A 13524-nucleotide genomic window follows, 5' to 3' on the forward strand; every position below is an offset into this window, starting at 1 on the left:
GATTTCAAGAAGAAGTTCATGCAAAATTTCCTACCACCGCAATTTCATGAGAAGGCTATCAAGCAATGGGATTTACTCCAACAGCGCGATCGTGAGCCTATTCCACAGTATACAGAGCGTTTTTGGAATGCACTCCTACAGCTACGCATGCTTGAAGACGTACCAGAGACGACACATAAGCGGAAGTACATGTCTGGACTTCTTGGACATTACTACGCTGAGGTGAATATGTTCAAGCCTGCTACCCTTGAAGATGCCATCTCCTTAGCTCACGACACTGAAGATAAGTTACGTGGAAGAGATCGACGACCACAGCCATTCCAAGCAAACGGTAATTATGGATCTAAACAATTCAATTCCAATTTCAGAAGGTTTAATCCAGGTCGTTTCTCATCACCATCTTTCCGCAAGAATTGGCCTAAACCACCTGCATTACCATCCACTGTCAATCCAAATCCTAAGCCTATTCCACAAGCAAATCCAAATATACCCAGACTCCCAGCCATTGCAAATAATGTGACCAAAGCCAAGCCCATCGTATGCTACAAGTGTCACCAGCCAGGGCATCTCGCAGCAAATTGTCATTCAAAGAAGCCATCAGCACATATCAACTACCTTGGAGCTATGGACGAAGAAGAGCATGAGGATATGCCGGATTTCACTGAAGAAGAAGATGATCCTACTACTACTTCCGACACTTTACCAGGTATGCCTACTTTACATTCATTGTTGACTATGAAATGTATGGTGCATGGAAAAGAAAGAACTATATTGCATGATGACGGTAGTACGCATGACTTTATTTCAGCAAAATTGGTAAAGGAATTGAAATTGCATACAGTACCTATGCACTATCGCATAAAAGCTGCATTTTTAGGCACTAGGTACAATGGCACACAAGAAGTTCAAGATTTAGAAATTCAAATTGGTCCATATATTGAAAGAAGAAAATTTTTAGTTGTCCCATTACAGTCTAGCGACATTATTCTAGGAATGCCATGGAGACACCAACATAATCCCAATATAGATTATTCCACACACACAATGAATATAAATTTTCAAGGAAAATCTATTACATTATTTGGTATGCATGCATCTCATATGTTTCCACTGCTTTCGCATACTCAAGCAAAACGTGCACTACGCAAGAATACTAAATCATATCTCATTTGGGTGAATGAATTGCACGCAAAAGAAACTCATATGCACCCTAGACATAAGGAATTTCTTGCATATTTTAAGGACTGTTTTGCAGAAGACCTACCACCAGGTTTACCTCCATCACGTCCAGAAGACCATAAGATTGACCTAATACCTGGCACACAACCACCTTGCAAAGCCCCATATAGGCACAATCAAATAGAGCAAAAAGAAATCCAGAGTCAAGTAGAAGAATTACTAAATAGAGGTTTAATTCGACCTAGCAGTTCTCCATTCGGTGCACCTGTGCTCTTAGTCAAGAAAAAGAATAATACCTATCGAATGTGTATTGACTACCGAGCATTAAACAAGATCACTGTAAAGAATAGGTATCCTATACCTAGAGTTGATGACCTTATGGACAAACTGCAAGGATCTTCTATATTTAGTAAAATTGACCTTAAATCTGGATATCATCAGGTGAGGCTAGATAGATCCGACATATTTAAGACTGCATTCAGGACACAGTTTGGCCATTACGAATTCTTAGTTATGCCATTCGGATTAACTAATGCACCTGCTACTTTCAGTAGAATGATGAACCGTATTTTTCTAAAATATCAATATTGTGTGATTGTTTTCTTTGATGATATTTTAGTGTTCAGTCAAAGTGAAAAAGAGCATTATGAGCATTTATCATTAGTTTTTCAATTACTGAAAGAAAATCAATTGTTTGCAAATCCTGACAAGAGTGAATTCTTTAAGACAGAAATAGAATATCTAGGTCATATTGTATCAAAAGAAGAAATAAAAGTTGATCCTAAGAAAATTAATGCAATATTGCATTGGCCTATTCCTAAAAATGTACATGAATTACGCTCATTCCTTGGTCTTGCTAGTTTCTATAGGAAGTTTGTACGTAATTTTTCATTACTTGCTTTACCACTGACCAAACTTCTTAAGAAAGGCATTGTTTATCAATGGACTGAAAACCAGCAGAAATCCTTTGATTTACTCAAACGTGCATTGACCAATGCCCCTGTTCTACAATTGCCTGACTTTAACAGACCATTCTTTCTAGTTGTGACCGATGCTAGCGGATCAGGAATAGGAGCCGTGCTAATGCAAGACAACCATCCAATAGCATATTCTAGTTCTAAGCTGAAACCCTCTGAGCTCAAATATTCCACTTATGACAAGGAACTCTTAGCAGTTGTACAAGCATTAAAACAATGGAAGCATTATTTAATGGGTTCAGAATTCATGATAAAGACCGATCAGCAAAGCATTAGACATCTACTTAGCCAACCCCAAATTTCTGACCGTCATATCAAATGGGCTTCATTCATTCAAAGTTTCCATCCTATCATTCAATACCAACCTGGAAAAGAAAATGTAGTTGCTGATGCATTGAGTAGAAGACCTGCAATTCATAACATTTCTATCATATCTTTTGATTCTTTGATTGCTATGAAAGACACATATCACCAGGATATTACTTTTCATTCTGATTGGCAAAAATTAGTTCAAAATAATTTCATTCCTGTTGATTCATTGTCATATAATGATGGATTCATGTTCTTTGAAAAGAGACTGTGTGTTACTATTCCATTCCGATCATTTGTTTTGAATGAAATTCATTGTCCCCCATATCAAGGTCATAGAGGTATCATTTCTACATTACGCATGTTAACTGAAGATTTTTATTGGCCGCATATGGATGCAGATGTGTCTAATTTTGTTTCTGAATGTTTGATTTGTCAAAGAATAAAGAGACATCATGGTAAACAGTATGGATTATTAATGCCTTTATCTATTCCATCTAAACCTTGGGAACATATATCTATGGATTTCATTACTGGCTTACCAAATACTAAATCTAACCATGACATGATTTGGACAATTGTAGATAGATTTAGTAAGCAAGCATATTTCATTGCATGTAAGAAAACTTTAACAGCATCACAAGCAGCACAGTTATTTTTGAAAACTGTTTTTACTAACCATGGATTGCCGAAAGTGATTATTTCAGATAGAGATTCTAGATTTTGTAATAATTTTTGGATTACACTGTTTGCAAATCTAGGCACAAAGATTGATTTCTCATCTGCATTTCATCCAGAAACAAATGGACAAACAGAAGCCACAAATAGCACTATTTTAGATCTTTTACGTGCATACACTATCTCAAAACCTCAGACATGGGATACTCATTTGCATTTATTACAGTTTGCTTACAATAATACACCGCACACATCTACAAAGAAAGCACCTTTTGAAGTTATTTATGGACATAGATTATCTACACCTGTTGCATCTTTGTCTAATAGAATACAAAGTGCCGATGATATTGCTGTTATGCATAACACTATTTTTGATGAGGTAAAGGATATGATTGCTAAAGCCCAACAATCATATACCAAACAAGCCAACAAGAAAAGACAAGCCATGAATTTCAAAGTTGATGATTATGTTTGGCTTAGAATAGAAAAGCGTAGACTGCAAAGTGTAGATAGACATCCAGTTGTCAAATTAGCACCTAGATTCTACGGACCATTTAGAATCATTCATAAGATTAATGACAATGCATTCAAGTTAGAACTGCCATCACATTGGAAAATTCATAATACATTTCATATTAGTTTATTGAGACCATTTAGAGGACAATTACCTATCCACCCTGTCTATGAAAACCCACCTTTACTAGAAGAAGAGACTGAAATACTTGAACCAGAAGCCATCATAGACACTGACTACATGACTACTAGAACTGGCCGAAGGTACTCTAGATATCTCGTGAAATTTAAGAACCATCCTGTAGAGGAAGCACAATGGATGCACGCTAGAGACCTAAATGCTTTCCCCACTTTGTTAGCTCCACATTGAGCTAATAGCAATTGAGGTCAATTGCTATCCCACCCCGGGGGTATGATGCCAGGAGGCATATTCCACGGTGGATTCCGTGAGGTTTTACGGTGGATTCCGTAAACTTAGATGACCGGGGCTCATACGCAAAGAGGATTCTTTGTGCGAGAAGTTGATGGGGACGCCTGTCCTTTTCGGGCGTTTCATTAATTTAGTGTGTACATGGGTGATTCCATAGCGGGTGATTCCGCAAAATGCATATTAAATTAATAAGCGTTTATGAGTTTAGAGTGCGCACTCGTAATAAATTAAGGTTAGGATTTATTTCTAACCAGTTGATTTATTTATGTAGCTGAAGACTGCTAGGTATTCACTTTTGTCGGTTTAATTGTGTTATTTTACTAACGATTGTGAATGCTTCAGTTGATGTGTAGAGATAGCAGCAGTGGCGGAGGAAAGCATTGGAGTCTAGCGGGTTTTCGACTCTTGGATTAGATTTTGATAGGCGCCACGCCTATATTTTGTTATGTCTATTGAGACATCGATTATTTATTATTATTTTTGTATGCGCTTATGCGCCTGGATATGTTATTTCTATTTGGACATTGAGATTGGGCGTGCCAGTCACTATGGGCACCGTCCATTAGCTTTATTTTCTTATTTTTGGTAGAAAGCAAACTCAAAAGCTAAAAAGCTTGTCATATTTTTGTAATTGGGCTATTTTTGAGCATAAAGATTGGAAATATACATTAAATACATGCTTTGTGAAGCGCTCACACAAGGCATGGGGGAGATTGAACCCAATTTGTCTCTTGTCTCATGTCGTGCTTGCTTTTACATGGGTTTTTGTGCTAAAAAGTAGAGTACTTTGTTCTTGGGGACCTTCTGGGATTCACCACGTGAGCTATCTGCGTCCGATCTGCGCACCAAGTTCTTCCTCATCTGAGAATGGTAGGTCAATGGTTGCCAAGACGTGCATCCAATCCCGCTCATCCTCAGGGCAGGGAATATATTTAATGAGTGATCCATAGGGTTTGGTCATTTGAGCATCGCCTTTCAGCATGGCTGAGATAGCATTTAGGTCAATGGGGGTCGTTTTCCAAGTGTCCATCTCTACCCTTATTGCTTCAGTTCTGCTCCCTAGGAAGATCAAACCATTCCCCCAATCTTCAATGACTCGAGTGTTTCTCATCCAAGGTCGGCCTAGCAGTATGTCATAGTCCACTCTCTTCATGACAATGAAGTTCACAAAAAACTGCACACCTGCAATCTTTACTGGCCAGTTCTTTAAGACTCCGAATGGCCTTATCTTCATTCCATTTGCTAACGTGACATTGAACCTGGTAGTCTCTACAGGAGGGTTTCCCCATGCCTCTAAAATTGCATGGCTCAGTACATTAACACCGGCGCCTATGTCTACAATTCCTTTCCGGGTCATATCTCCTAAGGATAGAATAGGTAGGACTGCATGCATTTCAGTGCCTTCCCAGAAAGCATTGATGTGCAATGACTTAGGAGTTGAGTGTAGAGATAGACTGGGGATTTGCGTAATTGCATCATGATCTTGCTGATCAGCACCCGTAAGTCCTGTGTGTCCCTCCACCAAATCTTTTAACTCCTGCCATAAAGAAGGATTCTGCCTAAGCAGGTCTTCTACGCTTAGAGTTACTGGGGTGGACAGCAAGGTTGCAAGGAGACTGCTGGGCTCTTGTCTTCCCCTAAGTCTAGCACTCGTAGCCCATGCATTCTGTCTGCCCTGGTAGGTCCCCCTTTGGCCTTGCTACTGAGTTGCCCCCTGTGGCAAGGATACACTTTTAGTTTGTGGTTTTGTGGGTGAGACTGGTGTACTCACACTGGAAAAATCGTCCATTGGATCCTCTAGTATGGGCTCAGCATCCTTAAGGTGCTCCTGGGCATCCTTGACCCACTCCTTCACTTTGGCGATAGCTTCGAGTTGCCGTTTGGGATGGGGATATTCCCCTACCTTGGTACTCCCTAGCTCAGTTGTCTTCGGGGCTGAGGTCTCTGCCTCTGCATCCGAGACCTTCTTTCCAGCAGGCAGAGTCGTAGCACTCTCGGTTTTTAGTGCGACTTTAGCTTTCGATCTCTTCTTCTTCTGCATGTGGCTTTTCTTCCCCATCGAGGCTGCGTCAAGATTGCTAGGTCCTGGCAAAGAGATGCCTACCTGCCTTGTTTGAGCTCGCGTCATAACCTGTAGTGGGATAGGTGTGTCCTCACTATCAAAGGTTTCCACTCCAAACAGCCCCAGAGGTACTGATGGTACATTGGCAGAGCTAGCTGATGGTTTCCTCCTAGGACAATCATGAAACAGGTGAGTGATCCCACACTTTGTGCATCGGAGATCCGCTTTGTCCTTGTTAACTTGTTCCTTCTCTGGGCAACGTGATGACATGTGGCTTGGATGACCACAGGTCCAGCATGTGATCGGCTCTTGGCTTGGCCCTCCAAAGCCTCTGCCTCTTCCTCTACCTAATGCCATCACCGGCACTGGCTGATAGTCCATCAGGACTGGGTTGCCCTCCTCGTCATAGGATATGTATGGGTTGACATACATTTCCTCTTCACTAGGCTCTTCCACATAGTGAACTAGAGCATCGCTCAGTGGGTGGGTTACAAAAGGCCCTGGTGGTCTTGGTATACCTGTTGGGTTCATTTCCAGCCTAGGTACGGTAGGTCTTGAGTCATTTGGTGCAGGGAGTGCCAATTGGGCTCCCCTCCCAAAGAAATTGGGTGGTCTATTACCTAAGTACGGAGGATTGTACTGCTGTGCATATGGGAATCTCCTCGGCATCCTGCAATGCAATGCATCATGCCCGAATCTGCCACAATTTGAGCATGGCCTAGATCTAGGATCTTGGCATTTAGCTGGGAGGTGATTGCTGCCACATTATATACACTGTACTGTTGAGTGTTGAAATGACTTGTTTTTTGGCTGATTTTTGTTGTTTTTGAGAGTTGAATGGTTGATTTTATGAGATGATTGATTGGTTTGGAAGTGTTTTGAGAGTGTTTTGGATAGGTTGGAATAGTTTTATTAAGCTCATGCTGTTTATTAGTAGAGATGTGAAGTTCTAATGATGTTCTGATATGTTCTGATTGGTTCTGATATGTTCTGTTTTGTTCTGTTTTCTCTCTGAAAGGAGGAATGGAGTATTTATTGATAGGGTTTGAGATTTTTTGGAAGCTTATTGAGTGATTTTTGATGGTTTGGAATGGTTTTGGTATGAGTTATGTGGTTCTGATGCTTTCTGTTGACCTTCTGTAACTCTTTGATGAGCTTTTGATGAGCCTCTGTAGACCTTCTGTATGCTTCTGTATGTGTTCTGTTGGATGAGAGTGTAGCTTGGGAAAGTTTTCTAGCCCTGGAAAGAGGTGAATACAAGTGCAAAAGAGCTAAAAGAAGTGAAAGAAGTAGCTGCTGAAGACTCAAGTAAAGACTGAAGTGAAGTGACAGTGGTGAGCTACGAAAGGACACTGTAGTGGCTCTGGTGCCTCTTCATATCAGACATACCTCTTGGGAGGGGTATCCACGACCTAAGAAGGATTATTGTGAGTGATTATGAGAGATTGTAGTGAGGATATGATGTACTATTGATGGAGAGAGAGAGAGAGAGTCAGAGATAGCCAATTTTATCAAAACAGAGTGATTGTATATGAGAGATTGAGAGAGAAGACTATGAAGATATTGAAGATGAATACTATGTGATGTATTTCCATTCAAAGATGGTGTATTCCATTGCTTTCTTTGTTATATTGATGGATTTTATGAAGATATTGAAGAATATGGTTGATTCTATCAAATCCGCAGGAGATCTACATGATGCTGCATAAAGATTTGTTGTGCCTGGTGTTCTTTTCTTCATTGTGATCATATAAAACCTAATAAAAAAGCTTGTTGATGTTACAAGATAGATTTTCTTGCAAGAGAATTCCATTTTCCTTGGTGTTCCTCTTGGGGCTCCATGTTTTTGGTGCCCGGCGGGGGAACTTGCCATCAACAAGCACCAGAAGAGGCTGAAAATGAACGAAATGGCATGGCCAAGAACAGAAGAATTCAATGGATGTTTGTAAAGTTCCTTCTTCCACTGAAGAGTTGGAATTTCTCATAATCAAAGCCACTTTCCACAAGAATTTCATCCCACAATGGCGGAAACACATCACCATCATGATGTATGCCCTATGTGGTGGACAGTTTCCTCTTCCTGTTGAAGCAGCAGAAACTTGCACCTTGGTGGCAAACTATTTAGGGACAAACTAAAGAGCAGAAATAGAGAGAATGACCATCTATGGAAGATTTGGCATTCATTGAGAAGTTTCCAGACATCATCAAGTGGGAGATTGTGAAGAAGCTTCAGGAGTCTTGGTCTGTGGAGGTTCACAAAGACAAGAAGGAAAAGAGTTGGAATTTGTTCATGGATGCTCAACAACAAGATACTTGGGATGGTTGGCGTTTGGATAATCTTCTGTTTGTTCAATTAGCAATCCACTGGAAGTTGGTAGACAGAGTGTTTTTCACAACATACATTGTTGAGACCATCAGAAGCTGGCATTACTATGATGATGGCACCACTACAATGCTTAGACGTATGCATTTTGACACCTTCAGAACCAAATACCTTCCTCTGTGTAGTGGCATGAAAGCAGAATTTAGAGACATTGAAAAGGAAGAAGTAGAATAAATGTTGGCAAGACAGTCCTCCAGAGACTGAAGCCTTCTGTTTTCCCTCTGTGGAGCACTAACAACATAGTGGAGCCAACCCCCTAATGAATGACGCAATAAAGAGGCAAGCATTAGAACGAGTCCAGAGGTACGTGAGAAGAGAGAAAGCAAAAATCAAAGCTGAGAACGAGCTCGCAGTAGAGGCCGCCTTTGACGCCCTTGTGGAACTCTTTACAGAAGTCCCAATGGCACATCAAGCCCTTCCTCCTCCTGCTGGAGGTCCACTTCCAAGCTAGATCCGTCTTGGAAATATTGATGACAGGCCAGCGAATGTAGTTCCATTGCCAGTTTTTAAGGGAGAGTACAATGAAGACCCCGATCTTCATGTAGCAGATTTTATGGTAGCATGTGTGGCTAACAATGCTAGAACCCCTGAGCATTGGCTAGCAATATTCCCCGCCACTTTCAAGGGTGCGACGTTTCAGTGGTATGAGAGACAAGCAGCATGAACTTTTGGCACATGGGATGACCTGAAGTTGGCCTTCCTCACTAAATTCAGGTGTGAAGGTTTTGAAGAGCGGATGCGAGAGGAATTTATGAACCTAAGTCAGTCCTTTGGAGAAAGAGTAGAAGCTTATGTCTCACGAATGGAATCTATCCTGAAGAGATGGACTAACCATAATCTAGATGATGGCATTCAGAAGGGGGTGTTTCTCAGAGGATTACAACCAGAAGTCCGTAAGTTTGTGGAGCTGCAAAGACCAGCCACATTGCAAGCTGCAACAGAAGGTGCAAGACTGTACGATGAAGTGGAAGCTAGATTGGTGATGAATCCAGGAAGAGGAGTCCTACCTCCTCTGATGCCAGGAATGATGTACCCACCAAATGCAGTCCCAGGGACAGTCCCCCACACCTACCAATAGATGCCCCCAGTATCACAGTACAATGCACCAAATCCACAGTGGCCACAATCCATGCCTCAAATGATGGTTCAACCACAACAACAATGGTCCCAAACAATTTCCCCAATGCCAAATCAGCAGCAACAGTGGAACCCTACCAACTGGAGCCAACAGCCAACAGTTCAAACAGGAGCTCTGAATCAGAATCAGAACAGAGATCCCTCTGCACCAGCCCAACTTGTTTATGCAGTGATTACAGAGACTCCTCAAAAACCTACTGTCAGTACCTCAGGAGGAGAAAGCTTGAAGGATTACTTATCCAACTCAGTTGCAAATATAAAAAAGGAGTTGATGGATGTGATTACAAAGCAGCTACAGACGCTGAAAGTGAATATCACCAGCATATCCAACGTTGCAGGAGCATGAAGAGATGTGATGCGGTCAAATACTTGGTGTGGAATGTGTCATCAAGCAGGCCATTTAGCCCCACTGAATGTACACGAAAACCAACCATTTCTAGATCTTTCTGTTCCTATTGTTTGCGGAAGAACCATACAGAGGATATTTGCTCTCTAAAGGAGATGCATGATAGGAGAAGGAAGGAAGAAGACGCAAGATTCAACTTGCTGGAATCTAAAATGACAACACAGGATATTGGACCCAAGCCTAGAGAGTTTGGTCCTAATTTCGGTCCAAGGAGGTTTCCCTCACAAAGTTACAGAGGAAGACAGTCTGGCGATGGTCAGAGATCAGAAGTAGAGTGTTACAGATGTAGAGAAAAGGGACACGTTTCACCAAATTGTCCAAATCCCAAAAGTTCAGTGGATTACAAGCCCTTATGCAGTCGATGCAAAGGAGAAGGCCACAGTGTAAAATGCTATCCAAGCTCAGCCCCAGTGAAAAACAGTGCTACTGATAATCCGGCCAAGGCCCAAGAGCCTACCTCCAATTTAGTGGAATTGGAAGTTGCTGCCATCACGCGTGCAAAGAAGAAGGAACCACCTATCCAAAAAGAAAATAATCCTCCTGCCAGAATAGTGAAGTTCAATCTTCCACCAGAAGAACAGAACAGAACAGAGCCTGACAGTGCCGTACAGAGCACCACAGTGCCACAGAGAGTTACAGAGACAGTTCCAGAGACAGGACCAGAGGTCCAGGGGATAGAAGAGGAGGAAGTGCCACAAGTGGTAGAAGAAGTCCCCATGATGCCCCTGTTGGAAGAAACAAGGAAAATGAAAATGGGTGTTACCCCATTCCCTAACCGGTTAGAGAAGCCAGTGGATCCTATTAAGGAATACGATCTGGTCAGAGATCTAGATACCTTTAAACCAAACCTCACATTCCGACAATTATTGATGTTGTCTCCCAGTTGCCAAAAAAGGTTCAAAAGTATATTGACAAGAAGACGCGGCTTAAGGATTGCTCCTCAATCAGCAAAACAAAGTCCAACAAAGCTCCAGAGCCTGTAAAAGAAGTGGATGTGGCTAACGCCTTCCTAGATTTGGGTACTCCAGAGACTAGCGTGTGGATAGAAGGCTGCTTTATTGCAAATGCACTGATTGATGGTGGTTCATCAGTGAACATTATGACGGATGTGACAATGAAGGATCTAGGTCTACAAGGTGTGCAACCAACCCAATGGCTCATCAGACTGGCGAATCAGAGTAGAATCAAGCCTTTGGGCATTCTCCCATATGTGAAGACTATAGTGGCTGAAAAAGATTATTGGCTAACCTATCTGGTGGTGAATCCAAACTCTTATGGTACATCCTACCCTCTGTTACTAGGCAGACCATGGCTTTTTGAAGCCAGAGCAAGGACGGATTGGTTCAAAGGAACCTTGATCTTAGGTAGAGGACCTAACAAAGTGGTGCTGAAGCTCTATGGTGCTCAACAAGGACATGGATCCACCTCCTTGGAATTATCTTCTAACTCCCCTAATGAGGCTACAGATGGCACATCAGCAGATGAAGATGCTGTCAAACAAATCCTTCCCAAGAAAACAGTGGCACGTTCCTTAACAGTGGATACTGTAAGCTGACTCCCAAATGATGCAAAGTCCCTGTCAATGGGTGAATACTTCCTGCCTGAACCAGGAACGATTTTCGAAATCACTTCTGACAGTGAGATAGAAGCATGGATGTACTGCTCTCCCTGTTACATGGCCATAGCAGAGCTAGAGACAGAGGCAGAAGATGAAACAGAGAACCTGTTCTTCTCTTACAGAGCTCCTATAGAGCCAGAGACAGAGCCAGAGCCAGAGACAGAGCCAGAGACAGAGACAGAAGAGGAAGGAGATGATATTGAAGAAGAAGGTTATGAAAGCGAGCCGAAAGAATCTATCCCACCCGAAGAGGATACATATGAAGAAGAAGTTCCAGAGGCATCAGAAGCAGACGAGCTCATGCTGTGGGACAGAATGGCGATGGTACCATTTGGTCTGGTAAATGGATCTTCTCATATGCAAAATCTTTATAAGAAATAGATTAAGAAGAACAAGCCGTCTTTCAGCAGTGGCTCTTGCCGTCCTAACCCATCCTTGCCAAGAAAAGATGATGATGATGCACCGTGCCAACAAGCACCAGTCTCACGAATCCAACTGGCATTAGAGGGTCCCTATTATGTGACGTTCCTGGATGTGTCATCAGAAGATGAGTCTTCAAGCCAAGAGGTAACTAATTGTGAAACCAAACCCAAAACGGTTCTAATCCCATTTCAACATCTTAAGAGGCAACCTAAGTCTCCACCAAAAGAAGAAGTTGGTTCTAGTGGGACATCAGAAGAGGACACCACTCCCTTGAAGGAGTCGGATCTGTATCCAGAAGCAGTCTGCGGGACCTTCATCCGTGAAGTAGAAGGTGAAAGGCAGTTAACTTTTGTGGATGTAGATGGCACTGAATGCCATTTGAAGGTGGGTAATAGCCTACCAGAAGAGGAGTTGTCAACCTTGTACAACTTGTTGAAAGAGAATTTGGACGTGTTTGCATGGTCCTACAAAGACCTAAAGGGGATTGATTCCACAATATGTCAGCATCATATTGACTTGGAGCCTGATGCCAAGCCAGTACGGCAACGACAGAGGCGGATGAATCCGAATTATTCCACATTGGTAAAAGCAGAGCTGCTGAAGCTTCTGGAAGCCGAGTTCATCTATCCAGTGGCAAATAGTGAATGGGTTTCACCCATCGTGGTTGTACCCAAGAAGAATGGCAAGCTTCGAATATGTGTTGACTTTCGAAAGCTCAATTCGAAGACGAAGAAGGATCACTTTTCTATCCCTTTCACAGACCAACTGTTGGACACAATGGCAGGACATGAGCTTTATTCCCTTCTGGATGGATTCAACGGATACAACCAAGTGCAGATAGCAGAAGAAGACCAATCCAAAACAACCTTCACCACAGAATGGGGGACCTACGTTACCGAGTGATGCCATTTGGGCTCTGCAATGCCCCTGCTACTTTCCAGCGAGTCATGATGGCCGCATTCCAAAATCATCTGCACAACTTTATTGAGGTATATTTGGATGACTTCTGTGTCTATAGTTTGATCCGTGAACACTAGGGACATTTGGAACAATGCTTTGATCGATGCTGGGAGTATGGGATTTCCCTCAACCCCGACAAATGCATCTTTGGGGTCTCTTCTGGAGTTCTGTTGGGCCACATTGTCTCTGCACAAGGGATATCAACAGACCCTGCAAAGATCAAAAAGATCACAGCTCTGACAGCACCCACCAACCTCAAATAGTTGAGGGGATTCCTAGGCCATGTGGGTTACTACAGAAGGTTCATAGCTCATTTTGCAACAAAGCCAACCTCCTTGCACAAGCTTCTGAGGAAAGATGCAGAGTTTACTTGGACGGAAGAATGTGACAAAGCCTTCAACACTCTGAAGCAGTGTCTGATTGAGGCACCCATTCTGCAACCTCCTGAT

The sequence above is a fragment of the Lygodium microphyllum genome, chromosome 1 (genome assembly GCF_053477565.2).
Source record: "Lygodium microphyllum isolate KBCC chromosome 1, Lygodium_microphyllum_v1.1.10, whole genome shotgun sequence".
Lineage (NCBI taxonomy): Eukaryota > Viridiplantae > Streptophyta > Polypodiopsida > Schizaeales > Lygodiaceae > Lygodium > Lygodium microphyllum.